This window comes from Micromys minutus, assembly GCF_963924665.1.
Source record: "Micromys minutus genome assembly, chromosome: 23".
In the NCBI taxonomy this organism is placed as follows: Eukaryota; Metazoa; Chordata; class Mammalia; order Rodentia; family Muridae; genus Micromys; species Micromys minutus.
Genome location: NC_137958.1, coordinates 50,762,671 through 50,778,163, shown reverse-complemented (window position 1 = coordinate 50,778,163; position 15,493 = coordinate 50,762,671).

Genomic DNA, 15,493 nt, shown 5'->3' with positions numbered 1-15,493 from the left:
GCATTTTACCAGCTGAGCAGTCTTATACAAGCTGCTTCCTTTATACATTGTTATTCTTTGTATTGTGTTAACAAGGGTCTCTCTCAGGCTAGAGAGATGGCTCAGAGGTTAAGAGTTCCTAAGTTCTTCCAGAGGTCCTGAGTTTAATTCCTACCACCCACATGGTGACTCACAACCATCTGTAATGGGATTTGGTGCCCTCTTCTGGTATGTAGGCATAACCCTGTATAAATAGTAAACAAGTAAATCTTTAAAAACAAAAAACAAGCTATCTGGCCCAGAGAGAGAGAGCTGGGTAACCACCATCAGGATTCAGGACCTGCCCAAAGACTGATTAGCATGCAGAAGAGCCTCACAAGTGCTTTCCCACCTGAGCACACAGTGAGCCTGCCACACACCCCACCAGCCAGCATCAAACTAAATGGTGAGGAATTTGAAGCAATCCCACTAAAATCAGGGACTAGACAAGGCTGCCCACTCTCCCCCTACCTATTCAATATAGTACTGGAAGTCCTGACCAGAGCAATTAGACAACAAAAAGAAGTCAAAGGGACTTTGGAAAGGAAGAGGTCAAAATATCACTATTTGCTGATAATATAATAGTATACTTAAGTGACCCCAAAAATTCCATCAGAGAACAGCTGACAAACAACTTCAGCAAAGTGGTTGGTTAAAAAATTAACTCAAACAAATCAGTAGCCTTCCTCTACACAAGGGATAAACATGCTGAGAAAGAAATTAGAGAAAAGACACCCTTCACAATAGTTACAAAAAATATGAAATACCTTGGTGTGACCCTAACCAAACAAGTGAAAGATGTATATGACAAGAACTTCAAATCTCTAAAGAAGGAAATCGAGGAAGATCTCAGAAGATGGAAAAATCTCCCATGCTCATGGATTGGAAGGATCAACATATAAAAATGGTCATCTTGGCGAAAGCAATCTACAGATTCAGTGCAGTCCCCACCAAAATTCCAACTCAATTCTTTATAGAGTTAGAAAGAGCAATTTGCAAACTCATCTGGAATAACAAAAAAAATCTAGGATAGCAAAATCTATTCTCAACAATAAAATAAAACTTCCAAGGGAATCACCATCTCTGACCTCAAGCTATATTATAAATCAATTGTGATTTTTAAAAAAAAGTGTGGTATTGGTACAGAGATAGGCAGGTAGATCAATGGAACAGAATTGAAGACCAAGAAATGAACCCACACATCTATAGTCACGTGATCTTTGACAAAGGAGCTAAAAACATTCAATAGAAAAAGGACAGCCTCTTCAACAAATGGTGTTGGTTCAACTGGCAGTCAGCATGCAGGTGAATGCAAATCGATCCTTTCCTATCTCCTTGTACAAAGCTCAAGTCCAAGTGGATCAAAGATCTCCACATAAAACCAGGTACACTGAAACTATTAGAAAAGAAAATAGTGAAGAGCTTAGAACACATACATCTGATAGAGGTCCAACATATACAAGGAACTCAAGAAATTAGACTCCAGAGATCAAACAATCCTATTTAAAAATGGAATACAGAGCTAAACAAAGAATTCTCAACTGAGGAATAACAAATGTCCAAAAAGCACCTAAAGAAATGCTCAACATTCCTAGTCTTCAGGGGAATGCAAATCAAAACAACCCAAGATTCCACATTCCACTCACACCAGTCAGAATGGCTAAGATCAAAAACTCAAATGACAACAGATGCTAGCGAGAATGTGAAGAAAAAGAAACACTCCTCCACTGTTGGTGGGGTTGTACAACCACTATGGAAATCAGTCTGGTGGTTCCTCAGAAAATTGGACATAGTACTACCTGAAGACCCAGCTATTTCACTTCTGAGCATATACCCCAAAGACACTCCAACATATAACAAGGACACATGTTCCACCGTGTTCATAGCAGCCTTATTTATAATAGCCAGAAGCTGGAAAGAACCCAGATGTCCTTCAACAGAGGAATCAATACAGAAATTGTGGTACATTTACACAATGGAGTACTACTCAGATATTAGAAACAATGACTTTATGAAATTCCTAGGCAAATGAATGGAACTAGAGACAATAATCCTGAGTGAGGTAACCCAGTCACAAGAACACTCATGATATGTACTCACTGATAAACAGATACTGGCCCCAGAAAGCTCTGAATACCCAAGAAACAATTCACAGACCTCATGAAGCTCAAAAAGAAGGAAGGCCAAAATGTGGATGCTTCGGTCTTTCTTAGAAGGGAGAACAAAACACTCACAGGAGGAAATACAAGGTCAAATAGAGGAGCAGGGATTGAAGAAAAGAGGCTGCCTCACCTTAGGATCTACTCCATATGCAGCCACCAAACCCAAGCACTAGAGCTGATGCCAAGAAGTACTCATTGGCAGGAAACAAATCGGGATGACTCCTCAGGGGCTCTACCAGAGTCATACAGATACAGCTGAGGATGCTTGCAGCTAACCATTGGATCAAACATGGGGACCCCAATGAAAGTGCTAAAGAAAACTGAAGGAACTGAAAGGGGTTGCAACCTTATGGGAAGAACAACGTTATCAACCAACCAAACCCTCCACAACTCCATGGACTAAAACACCAACCATTGAGCACACATTGAGAGACCTATGGCTCCAGTTGCATATGTAGCTGAAGATAGCAGTGTTTGGCATCAATGAGAGATTGATAAGTGAGGTTATGTTTTCCCAATGTAGGGGAATGCCAAGGTACTGAGTAAAGAGGGTGATCAGGAGCAAGTGCAACTTTGTGGAGACAAATGGGGGGGGGCTGAGAGCGGGGTGGGGGCAGGGGATAACATTTCAAATATAGATATAGAGAGTATATATTTTTTAAAATAGAAAAAAAACAAACAAACAGAGCTAGAGAGATGGCTCAGTGGTTAAGAGCACTGACTGCTCTTCCAGAGTCACGAGTTCAAATCCCAGCAACCACATGGTGGCTCATAACCATCTGTAATGAGATCTGATGCCCTCTTCTGGTATGTCTGAAGACAGTGACAGTGCACTTGTATATAATAAATAAATAAATCTTTTAAAAAGCAAACAAAAAAAAAACTAACAAACATCTCTGTCACCCTCATTTTCCAGAAGATATGTCTCAGAATGACTGTCCATACTCACACACCTGTTAATGGAAATAAATATGGGCTTTGGCCAGATAGTTTGTCTACCAAGTCAGGACATTCCATGAAGGAGAGACTCTCTAAGATCTAGTTCAAGGTCCTTGGAAAGTCTGTAGGTTCCTTTTACTACAGTACTCTGTTTCATCCTACATAATCTATCCTATAGCTTCTTTTTTTTATTTTTAAAATTAATTTTTATTTATATGAGTTCACAGTAGCTGTCTTCAGACACACCAAAAGAGGACACCAGATCTCATTACAGATGGTTGTGAGTCACCATATGGTTGCTGGGAATTGAACTAAGAACCTCTGGAAGAACAGTCAGTGCTCTTAACCACTGAGTCATCTCTCTAACCCACCCCCACCGCCCCCACCACCACCACCTATAGCTTCTTGACATGCTAAATTAATGGAAACTATATTTACAAACCACATAAATTCTTCCTGAATCTAGGGAAAGGGGCAGCTTAGGGTAGTTACTAAATTTCTGCATTCAATGGCCATAGCAACAGGACGGAGGAACTTGAAAAGCTTCAAGAACACTCATATTTGCAATAATACTGTCTTAGTCATAGTTCTATTGTTATGAAGAGACACCATGCCCAAAGTAACTTATCAAGAAAAGGATTTAACTGGAAACTTGCATACAGTTTCAGAGGTTATTAGTCCTTTATCATCATGGTGGGGAGCATGGTGGCATGCAGGCAGACATGATGTTGGAGCAGTCGTTGAGAGCTTTACATCTTGATCCACAGACACAGAGAGAAAGAAATGCTGGATCTGGTGTAGGCTATTTGTTTTCTGTTAGTGTTTTGTTTAAGATTTATTTATTTTATGTGTATGAGTGCTCTACCTGTTATGTATAGCTCTTCTGCATGCCAGAAGAAAATATCAGATCCTAGTATAGATAGTTGTGAACCACCATAAGTGCTCTTAACCCTGAGCCAGGTTGTAGGCTATTTGAAATCTCAAAGCCCAATCCCACAACACACTTCCTCTAACAAGACCTTACTAAAGAAGTCTTCTAATCTTTCTCAAATAGTGCCACTCCCTGATGACTAAGCATTCAAATATCTATGGGAGGGGGGAGGCATTCATATTCAAATCACCACAAATAATATCCTTTAATTGGATTTTATTTCCTGCACCATTGCCCAGCCCTCTAAGAAATCAAGCCTGTACTTGGAAAATGTTAAAACTCTTCACCAAGTTGGGTGGGGTGGTAAACATTTGTAAAACTAGCATTCCGGAGGTGGGGATAGGAGGACTGCTTTATGTTATAGGCTAGCCTGGGCTACAGTAGTAAATGCTAAGTCAGCCAAAGCTTCATGTTATGTATGTCAAGACCCTCTCTGAAACAAAATAGACAGTTTAGCGTGTGCTCCTTCCCTCTAGCTTATGGTTAGATTGCACTCCTTGGCTCTTGGTCCTTGGGAATTGAGTGTGGCCAAGGACTAGTGATACATAAATAGAAGAAGAGCTTCAGAATTCTTCTCTGTATGACAGTCTGTGGATCGTGAGGAACAAACCTGTGCTATGGAGAGCCACTGAGAGTTGGGTTTTATTGCTCTCAGGACTGCATAACACAAGGCATACATCAAAAGCATTTGTCAGCTCCCTGCACTGTCCTGAGTGAAGGCAGAACAATGGAGTTCCATATGTGGTAGAGGGAGAATGGACTTTTGGAGACTGATAAGCTATAATTAAATATCAGCTCTATCACTATGCCCATGGGTTTTACTAAAAGTTTTTGTTTATGTTTTGAGACAATCTCACCTTGTCTGGCTTCCAGGCTGGCCTCAAACTCGTGACACTCTTCATGATTCAGTCTCCAAGTTTTGGGATAAAAGTGTGAACCACCATGCTAAACTTATTATTTTCGTATCTTTTTTTATTGGTTCTTTGTGAATTTTACATCATGCACCTCAATCCCACTCATCTCCCCCTCCCCCCTGTACCTCCCCTCCATCCTCACTACCTCCCCATCAACAGGGGGAAAAAATCTGTAGAAGCTGTAGTGTGTCACAATGTGTCCCACAGTAAACCCTTTTATCTACACTTTTTGCTTGCAAAGAAGTTCATTTCATTGCAATGACTTATTGATCTGGTGCAAGGCCTCTGGCTTCTGCTACACTATTAATACTGGAACCTCACTGGGACTCTTCTCAAATATTCTGTTGTTGCCATGTGTCATGGAGAGTCTATAGTTTTGGATCTTTGGACTTCTTGCCCCTTCATGCACCCCAGCAGTTCATCCATGGGATAGTTGTTGTGGTGGGCCAATACAAAGCCCTGGATCTGGGCCTGAAAGATATCTTAGCTGGTGAGGAGTGGGGCCAGTTCTGCACAGTTGTCAGATATCAAGATGTTAATAGGGCAGCAGCCCAGACCAGAGACATTTGCTTTTGGTGGTAACAAACCGACGTTGCTAAGGGCCACAGACCCAGATGTGGCCCCTGGTGGAACCACAGACCAGAATCCCATCATGGTCCCAGGTGACATCTCCAGCTACTCACTACCCTTGAGTCTCCAGTTCTGTCTCTTTGTTGTACCCATATTCTTCTGTTTTTCTTCTGTCTTTCTACCACTTACTTGCTCCTCTTCATGGTGCCCAGGGTCTCTGAGTATAAGAAGTCATCTCAGGAGTGGTCTCAAGTGTGCCATGCCCCACTTATGCATTATAGCACCAGGTAGAGGTAATCTTGGGCATGGTCTTCCCTCCTAGGCCTGCATAGCACTGAACTGGTGGTCATCTCATGCTAGCTCTCTATCTGGGCCAGTCTGGTATTTCTCTCAGGCTGGCTCCTTTCTTCCCTGGCCCACCCAAGTGGCCTCTTGCAAGCCTTTGTCCCAGGCTTACTCCTTGAGGGAGGGGGCTGTGGTCCCAGGTGGGGTTCTTCTAGTCTCTGGCTTGTCCCCAGTTCTGGGAGTCTATCCAGGTCTGTCTGGCACAGGACTGGTGGTCATCTCAGCTTAGTTCCCTGTGGGGCCTGGACTGGTAGTTGTCTCAGGCTCGTCTTGTTTTGGTTTTTTGGTTTTGATTTTGTTTTTTTTTTTTGTTTTGTTTTGTTTTGTTTTTGTTTTTCAGGGAATGTTAAGCTACTAATCTAATCATTCCGATGCTCATAGGGTCTGAACACTGAGTGTAACCTCTCTCCTCCTACTGCCACCTACTGACACACATGTGACACAGCAGCCACACCTACAACACCTCTAGAGGCAGGTTTCAAAGTCCCTGTCATAACATCTATTTGAATGGCAAAGATCATATGACCAACTGTAAAATGGCAGGAAAGAGGCAGAACTGCTAGAACTGGACACTCAGGAACAATGTACCAGGAACAAGGTACTTCCTGTACCACTCTGAGAAACAGCTTATCACTCTTCTATAAGATCAACTGTATGTTTGACACGCCCTCATCAATTCTTCTCTGGTCTAAGAGAAATGATAACTTCATTCATACAAGAATCTATATTTGAATGAGTAGAGCATCTCTACTCATAACTGTCCCACACTGGAAGCAAACCAGATGTCCTGGTGATGAGAGAATGGACAACCTGTGGTACATCTATGCATTAGATGCTACTCAGCAAGAATGAGCAGGTGCATCAGAAAGTGTGGGTGCACACACACAAACACATGCATGCAATTAAGATGTAATAATTCTAGAAGAAAAAAAAAACCTCAGGAGCTGGAGAGATTGCTCACTGATTAAAAGCAAGATGTAATAATTCTAGAAGAAAAAAAAAAACCTCAGGAGCTGGAGAGATTGCTCACTGATTAAAAGCATTCCCAGATCCCAGGTCATGTAGCCAACAATTATCTGTAACTCCAGCTCCAGGGGAACCTGATGTTCTTTTCTGTTCTCAGAGGGTACTTGCACATCTGCACATATTTGTGTGTGTGTGTGTTTTACACACACACACACACACACACACACACACACACACACACACGGGGGGGGGGCAGGATCAGATACAGAAAAATGGAATTAAAAAAAAAAAAAACAACAACAACAACAAAAACAGCCAAGCCTGGTGGCACATGCCATTAATACCAGGACTCAGGAGGCAGAGGCAGGTGGATCTCTGTGACTTTGAGACTAGCCGGTTTATATAATGAGTTCTAGGACAGCCAGGACTACATAGAGAGACCTTGTCTCAAAAAGCAAGCAAATAACAAAAACCTTTCCCTGGTCGGGTATGGCCATTCAGACATGAAACTCCAACAGTTAGGAGACCCAGGTAAGAGAACTGCCTTGCCTCCTGGAATATATGAAATGAAACCATGGGGGGTTTTGTTTGTTTGTTTGTTTGTTTGTTTGTTTGTTTTGCTGCTGTTGTTTTATAAATCCTTTCTCAGTTTCATCATCTATAAAATTAATATGCCTTCTTCATTATAGCTGCTAGGTGGGATGGATTTATATGAAAGGGGACTATGTCTGTATTGGATTCTGAGTGAATGGTTAGCCATCTCCCTGAATTCCTGCTCTGGTCTCATTGCTCCACGTGGCACCAGAGTCTTACATTGAGTCTTACATCTCACCTCAAAAAATGAAGGCTGTCAGTTAGATTAACTCAGATACTTCCTGCTTTGTCAACAACCTCTACAGCTCTCCTTGCTTTATGAAAACCCTACTCATGTCTGCATAATTCTTAATGTTTTTAAAGCACTTTCAAAAATGTGCTTCCTTCATTTGTTATCGCATCCAGGGTTTAATATATTCTATCACAGTGAGAGCCAAATTTTAGAATAATGGACAAAACCCACCAGACTGCTGAGCCCACTGTCTGGTGGGGCAGGGAGAGCCTATACACTTGTACAGATGACTGTCTGCATCCAGTTGCTACAGAGGCCCCATCTGCTCATAAGCCCTGTCCTCCTAGCCAGGACATGTATGTGGGGGCCTTACTCCCATGCCAGTCCTCAGAGATTCTGTGGCAGAGCCACCAGGCCCTCAGTTGGCTTGTTACAAACCCCCTCCTCAAACTGACTCCAGATGTTGAGGCCCACAGAGGTCTCCTCTGCTGCAGGTGAGGCACAGTGAGGGATTTTTTTCAAACCACTACCTGAATCTGCTTTGGTTCTTGTGTAAGTTCTTGATTTTTTTGGCTGGAAGGCAAACCTATGGCATCTGAATTTCCATGTTGTAGATAGGACATCCTTTTTTCCTTCCATCTGTGTGTTGAGTAGCAGGCAGAAGGAGCCCAGGACACTCATTCCCCATGTCCTCCTCCCCTCTCTTTCTCCCCCCCTCATTCCCTCCTCCCCTACAGAGATTTAGACTTTCCTGTAAAGCAAGAAGTGAATTGTAGCAAGGATTCCTGGACTAGGTTTTCAGCCTCACCTCACTTTTATTTTTCATGGAATTTATTATAGGGTCTCACTATGTATCCCAGGCTAGCCTACAACTTACTGTGTAGACTATGCTGGCCTGCAGCTCATGACAAGGCTTCTGCCTCAGCTTCCTAAATGCTGGGATTCAGGCATGATTAGAGGCCTGAGAGGGTGGCACTGTTGCATCTCCAAGCCACAGCTGCCCTTCCTGGCATATGTAGCTACAGCCTCCCCTGGAGCCTCTAGGCTGTGCTTTAGCACATCTAAGGTCAAGTGAAGCTGTGGATACAGCTCCAGGCTGCAGGTACCCAGGAGGGGCAAGGCTGAGGTAGGGGGTCAGACTAGACATCATATCTCAAAGCAGGAAACTCCAGACTCTCACTCATACACAGTGGAGACTGAACTGGGGTCTGAGTGCACAGTGAGTATTGGAAGCAGAATGACATCTGGAAGGAGAGGGTCTGAGTGGGTGCAGTAGGAGTGAGAAACACAAGCTGGATGGGAGGCAAAACTTCCAGAAGGTTGGTTAGGCAAGAATGAGACAAAGCCCTGGGGCTTGAAGGAGGTTTAGAGAAGTAAGTCCACCCAAGACTATCTCTTTCTGGTGACTGAAACCTATTTTTCCTCCTTCCTCCCCAACATCCAGGCCTTCTAGGCCTTCATACCAGGTCACTTCTTTTCCTTTACTCAAAAACATAACCTGCTGCTTGTACCCTGTAACCTGATAAGAGGAGAGGACAGCCTGGACTTAGACAGAATGTATAGAGGGTAGGGCTCTTTATGAACTTGGGGACAAATTGTATTTCCAGCCTTTTCTTTTTCTTCTTTATTTCTTCCTCCATTTCTTTCAAGGCAAGATCTAAGTTACCCATTCTATTCTTGAACTTCCTCTGTAGCCCAGGCAGGCCTTGAACTCATGATTCCCAGACTTCAGCACCACAAGTAGCTGAGATTACAGGTCTGACCCATAAGTTCTTCCTCTGGTTCCAATTACATGTTGGACCTATACTGGAAGGCCTTCCCCTTTCTGCCATTGGATACCCTTTGAATTAGTAAATCCCCATAGCAGCATGATCCCACACCAGGGCATGAAGTGAGCAGAGATGGGGCCTGCTCTGGTGCCCTGGTCTCACACTATGACAACAGCACTCTGTATTCCTTTGTTTCCAAGCTCTAGGCCAGAGGCAGGAGTAGAGGTGAAGGATAGGATAATATTTTAAAACTCAGTTAATGTCAGAGCTGTCCAGGCAAGAGAGAAGTGTAATCTGGTCTTGCTTTCTCTTCTCTTCTCTCCCCCTTTTCCTTTCTCCCTCCTCTCTTCTCTTTTTCTCATTTTATTTTTTTCTCTTATGTTCTCATTTTTTTATGTTTTGTTCTTTTGAGACAGGTTTTCTCTGTGTAGTCCTGGTGTCCTGGAACTCTGCTGAGATTAAAGGCATTTGCTATCACCACCTGACTATGTGTTTCTTATGAGGCCTGCTTGGGAATGGTTGGAAATACAAACAAGAGAATATGGACAGACAGTCCTTTAAAGAGACTTGTGATGCTTCCTCTCTCTGCCCCTGTGGTAAAGGGAAAGGGCATCTCAGGGGAGGTACCATGCAGAGGATAGTGTAGCCATGGTGAAGTAGCTGTCTTGGTCTAGAATAGACCCTAGATGCATTCTGTACCAATGGCCCCTGTTACTGAACAGGCTTCATGGAGATAGAAATTATGCACATCTGGGTAAAGCAGGCTACAGCTTTAAGTATTTTTAGGTATTCAAGTTAAGGGTGTCAGGGTAGGATCATGCAGTAGAACAGTAAGTCATGGGGCTGGGTGCCTGGGTTCTGGCTTTGCATATCTATCTGGACCTCTGATCTCTGACCTCTCTACTCCTCAGTGTCTGGTTTAAGCAGATAACTTCTTGACTTTGGGGGGGTTAGCCTATGGTAACCCACTAGGATTTTTTTCCACTCACACCTACTCCCACCACCATCTACTCTGTCCTAAAAGACCTCCGGTTCCTCTACCTTGTTTTTGATTCGTTTGAGACATGTGGTCATTCTGTAACTGAGGCTCTCCTGGAATTCCCCGTGCAGCCCAGGGTACGTTCAACTCAAGGCTATCATCCTGCCTTATCCTCCCAAGTATTGGGATTATAGGAGCTAATCATCATGCCTGATACTCTTCCTGGTTTTGTCTTCTCTCTTCTGGCAGCACTCCAAGATACCTTACCTCAAAATCCCTTAGTGTAGAGTGAAGCTGAGTGTAGGGTAGTGTAGTGAGTGCAGTGTAGGCCAATGCAGTGAAATATAGTGTACTCCAGTGTATTGTAGTGCAGTGCACTGTAGTAGTGTGAGTATAGTGTATATATATATATGTATATATGTATATATATGTGTGTGTATATGTATATATATATAAATATATACATATACATATATAGTATAGTGAGTATAGTGTAGTCCAATGCAGTGCAGTGCCATATAGTGTCCTAGTGTAATGTAGTACAGTGTAGTGCAGTATAGTATGGTGTCAGTACAGTGTACTGTACCATAGTGCAGTGCACTGTACTGCAGCACACTGTACTATAGTGTGGTTTCACGCACTGTAATGTAGTGCTGTGTACTGTAGTGTGTTATACAGTGTGGTGTAGTATACTGTAGCACAGTGCAGGATAGAATGAACCTCCTCAGTCCAATAGATCTGGGTTGTATAACAGTTCTGTGGGGTTCTTGGCTGCCTCCTGCTTCTCAAATGTGTGCCATCCAGTTCCTGTGCTTCCTCTACTGTATGAGAGTCATCTCCAAGCTCCCCTGCTCTAGTGATACCGCACACAAGCCCCTACACTTTCTGGCGTCGTCGTATCTCACCCTGGCCTTGCCTCAGCAGGCCAGAGCTATTCTATTACTATTGCTACTGCAGAGTTTCTCCTTTGGTGGAGTCTCTCTGTACTTTTTCCACTGGTGCTCAACACCAATTGAATGTCTGTATTCTCAAGTGTGGTCCCATTTTCTTCAGCCTCTCCACTCCTTGAGTGGATGGGTTAATACAGGTGTCCTTTCAAATAAGAGGACAAATGTTCCAAAGGAGGTCAGCTGAATTTGAAACAGGAGAAAGCACTGGATTGAACGATGGGCCTGAAGGTTCCAGGTAATATCTATACATAGCACAGGGGTATTAGTTATACTAGACCAAGGCTGAGACCTGGGAAATAGGTGGATTGGCTTCTAGTCTCAGCTCAGAAATGACTACAGGATCCTCTCTCCAGTTTTTAGTACTTTGGTCCCTCCCCACTCCCTTACGGAGATAAGAGCTTCCTGACCCATCATATGGATTGTGGAATTGAGATGATTCTCACCGATAGGTACTAAGAGAAAGGGAGCCATGGTAAAAACCACCAGTTCCTCACATTACAATTGGAATGAGTGTTATTAGAGTTAAGAGTAAATGTTATGAGGCCAGGAACACTACGAATAAGAGATAGCAAAGCTTTTAGCTAGGTGTGATCCAAGCATATTTAATAAGAAACAGGTAGGGAGGCACTAAGAAAGCAGCCCAGAGTTAGAGGGATGGCTAGCAAACACCTGTGGGACCTGTTCCCCTAGAGAAACATGCTGGACACTATTGCGTTATGATTATCTTCTTCCTCTTCCCCCTCCTCTTATTTCTTCTCCTCCTCCTTTAGGGGGAGTTGCTGGTGGTAGGGTACAGGGTCTCATGTACCCCATGCTAGCCTTGAATTCCCTGTGTAGCCAATATTGGTTTTGGATTCCTAATTTCCCTGCCTCCACCTCCCAACTGGTGAAAGTATGGCTGTGTGCCACCATGCCAAGCTTGAATATGATCAGGAATTCTAAACAGCACTACAGAGACAGCTAGTTCTTTCTTGTGGTGAGTTACCTTATACAGCTCTGGATATTTGTGGCCTGTACTCACTAGATTCAAGAAATATGTTCATTTCTTCGTGATCATAACATCAAAAACATCTGTAGATATAGCACAGTTGGTAAAGTCCTTGTCTAGGACGCATGAAGTCGCCCTGAGTTCAATTTCTAGTTACCACTAACTAGGTGGCACATGCCTAGATCCCCTCATTTGAGAGGTGGAAACAGGAGCAGCAGAGTTCAAAGTCATCCTTAGCTACATAGGGAGTTTGAAGCCAGTCAAGGCTACCTGGAATCCTGTCTCAAAAGATGAGGCTGGGTATCTCCAGGCATTGTTGAGTATTCCTTAGAGAACCACTGGTCTGGGCATTGTTGTGAAACTCTTTCCTATGCCATCTTGATGGCCTCTGGCTAAGCCATCCAATGTGATTATTTTAATGAATAGTTTGATAGCAAATCACATTTGTAGCCAACAAGCTCTGGAGATAAGACAAACACTTTTCAATGAGTACTGAGTAATGAACAGCATTGCTCCTGTTCACTTATTATGCATTTGTGTGTGTCATTTTTTTTTCCTTTTACTCTAGTTCTGATTCATTTCCTCAGAGAATCTGGCTCTTTCTGCACAGCCATGCCTCTATGTCAGAGCTCACCTTACTCTGCATTCTGATTGGTAGTTTGTTCTCTGTCCACTAGACTTATGAGATCTAAAACATATGAGGTTCTTAGTATATTAAGTCCAGTGACTATGTATCAGAAGTGGTAATACATTTTGTTTATTATGGGTCGAAGGTACTGAATTTAACAAAGGCTTATGTCTTAGCCAGGGTTTCTACTCCTGTGCAAACATGACTAAGAAGCAAGTTAGGGAGGAAAGGGTTTATTCAACTTACACTTCCACATTGCTGTTCATCACCAAAGGAAGTCACAGTGGGCCGCATGGCACTAGAGAGGTATTTTCATCTCGGCAGACTTTCTGGCCTGGAGCTCTCAAAACTTCACCCAACTCCCTAAGTTCCCATGCTGGGTCGCTGCCACACCAGCCCCACACATCCCAATTCTGTGGCAGGCTTGGTGAATCTCACCACTGTACCTTTCTCTTGAATTTAGTCGAGTCACCGAGTAAAGGAAAACACCACACAATCTTTGTTTAGAATCAACAGGTAACAACAATCGCTGGGCACAACAATTTAGTATTATACATTGTAAACCATTCCAAGTTATAAATCCTCCCAACAGATCCCAACATATCTGCGACCTGAACCAGGAGCCTCCCCTACCTACATGTTGTCTCCATCTCCTTTCCATTCAAAAGAAAGGGCCCTTTTCCTGCCTCCCCTCTTCCTCTCTCCAACCCTGCCTACTCCTGCCTACTCCTCCCTCAGTGACTGGTTCCCTGAATTCTTTCACTGCCAAATCACAGGCCTTGCCTTATCTTGTGCCTGCCCTCACCTGTATATAGACATCAACTACATGTACCTGTAACAGTAGGGATTACAATGTGGTTGTAGAGGTGGGAATAGACTGGGGTTACCTTATTTCCAAAGCAGAATCACTGTCTGGTAACCAACAGTTCTGTGCTAAGTCCAGGGAGAGAGGAGTTAAGAACTGGCAGTCCAATCAACCTTCTTGACAGCCACTGTGAACTTGATGACAAGGTTGTTGCTTCACTGGGGGGGGGGGGTGTACCCAGATAGTAAGGGGGCTACTGGCTGGTATAGCAAAGTGTAAACAGCAAGCAAGCAGGATCATAAATAATGGAGTCACAGTTTTATTGGATCGACAGGGAGTTGACCTTCCATCATTCTTGTGGCAGTTCCCATAGACGTCTCCACTGATGGGACCTCAACCGCTGGATCATCTCTCTACTTACAGGCTGTCTTAGTCAGGGTTTCTATTCCTGCACAAACATCATGACCAAGAAGCAAGTTGGGGAGGAAGAGGTTTATTCAGCTTAAACTTCCCTATCGCCGTTCATCACCAGAGGAAGTCAGGACTGGAACCCCAGCAGGTCAGAAAGCAAGAGCTGATCCAGAGGCCATGGAGGGATTTCACTTACTGGCTTGCTTCCCCTGGCTTGCTCAGCCTGCTTTCTTATAGAACCTAGGTCTACTAGCCCAGGGATGGCACCACCCACAATGGCCTGGGCCTTTCCCCCTTGATCACTAGTTGAGAAAATGCCTTACAGCTGGATCTCATGGAGGCATTTCCTCAACTGAGGCTCCTTTCTCTGTGATAACTTCAGCTTGTGTCAAGTTGACACAAAACCAGCCAGTACAATTGATTCCTTGTCAACTTGACACGCAAACAAATCAATATTAAGCTTCAACCCTTACTTTCTGTTCATCCCCAAGATCTAGAGTCCCACAGCCTTTACCAATTTTTACATTTTAAAATTGCGATACCTTTAAAATATTCAGTCTCTTTAAAAAATCAAGGTCTTTTTACAATTCAAAGTCTCTAAACTGTGGGCTCCTCTTCTTCCTTCAAGAGGGAAAGATATCACAGTCAAAGCAAAATTAATCTCTAACCACCCAGTGTCTGGGAATCCACTTACAAACTTCTGGGCTCCTCCAAGGGCTTGAGTCACTTCTCCAGCTCTGCCCTTTGTAGTACACATTTTGTCTCCAGCTGCCAATTCTCCACTGCCACTGCTGTTCTTGGTGGTCATCTCATGGTACTGACATCTCCAAAACACCACTGTCAGTCCTGGGGCACTAGTTGCCACTGAGGATGCACCTTCACCAATGGCCTTCCATAGTCTCTCACAGTGCCAAGCCTCAGGGCTCTCCATGACCCCTTCATTCCTTCAAAACCAGTACCACCTGGGTGTCTCTTATACATTACTAAGTCCAGCCACAGCACAAGGTACAACCTTGGCTATCTCTGGAACACATCCTCTTTGTGCTCTCAGAAAACAGTTCCCAGAATATTTCACCTCAATGATGCTGGTCTCTTCTTAATCACCACTAATTTTTTAGCTCCAGCTAACCAACATTAATAATCCCAGTAATGCAAAGGTTTTGCTTTAGTAGTTCTAGTTTCTTGTTAATCACAGCTGATTCTTCAGCCACAGCTAACCAAAACCACAGAATCTTCACAACCAAAACAGCAACAACCCTGATCAAAGAGTCTTTAATCTTCCCTCTGAAATT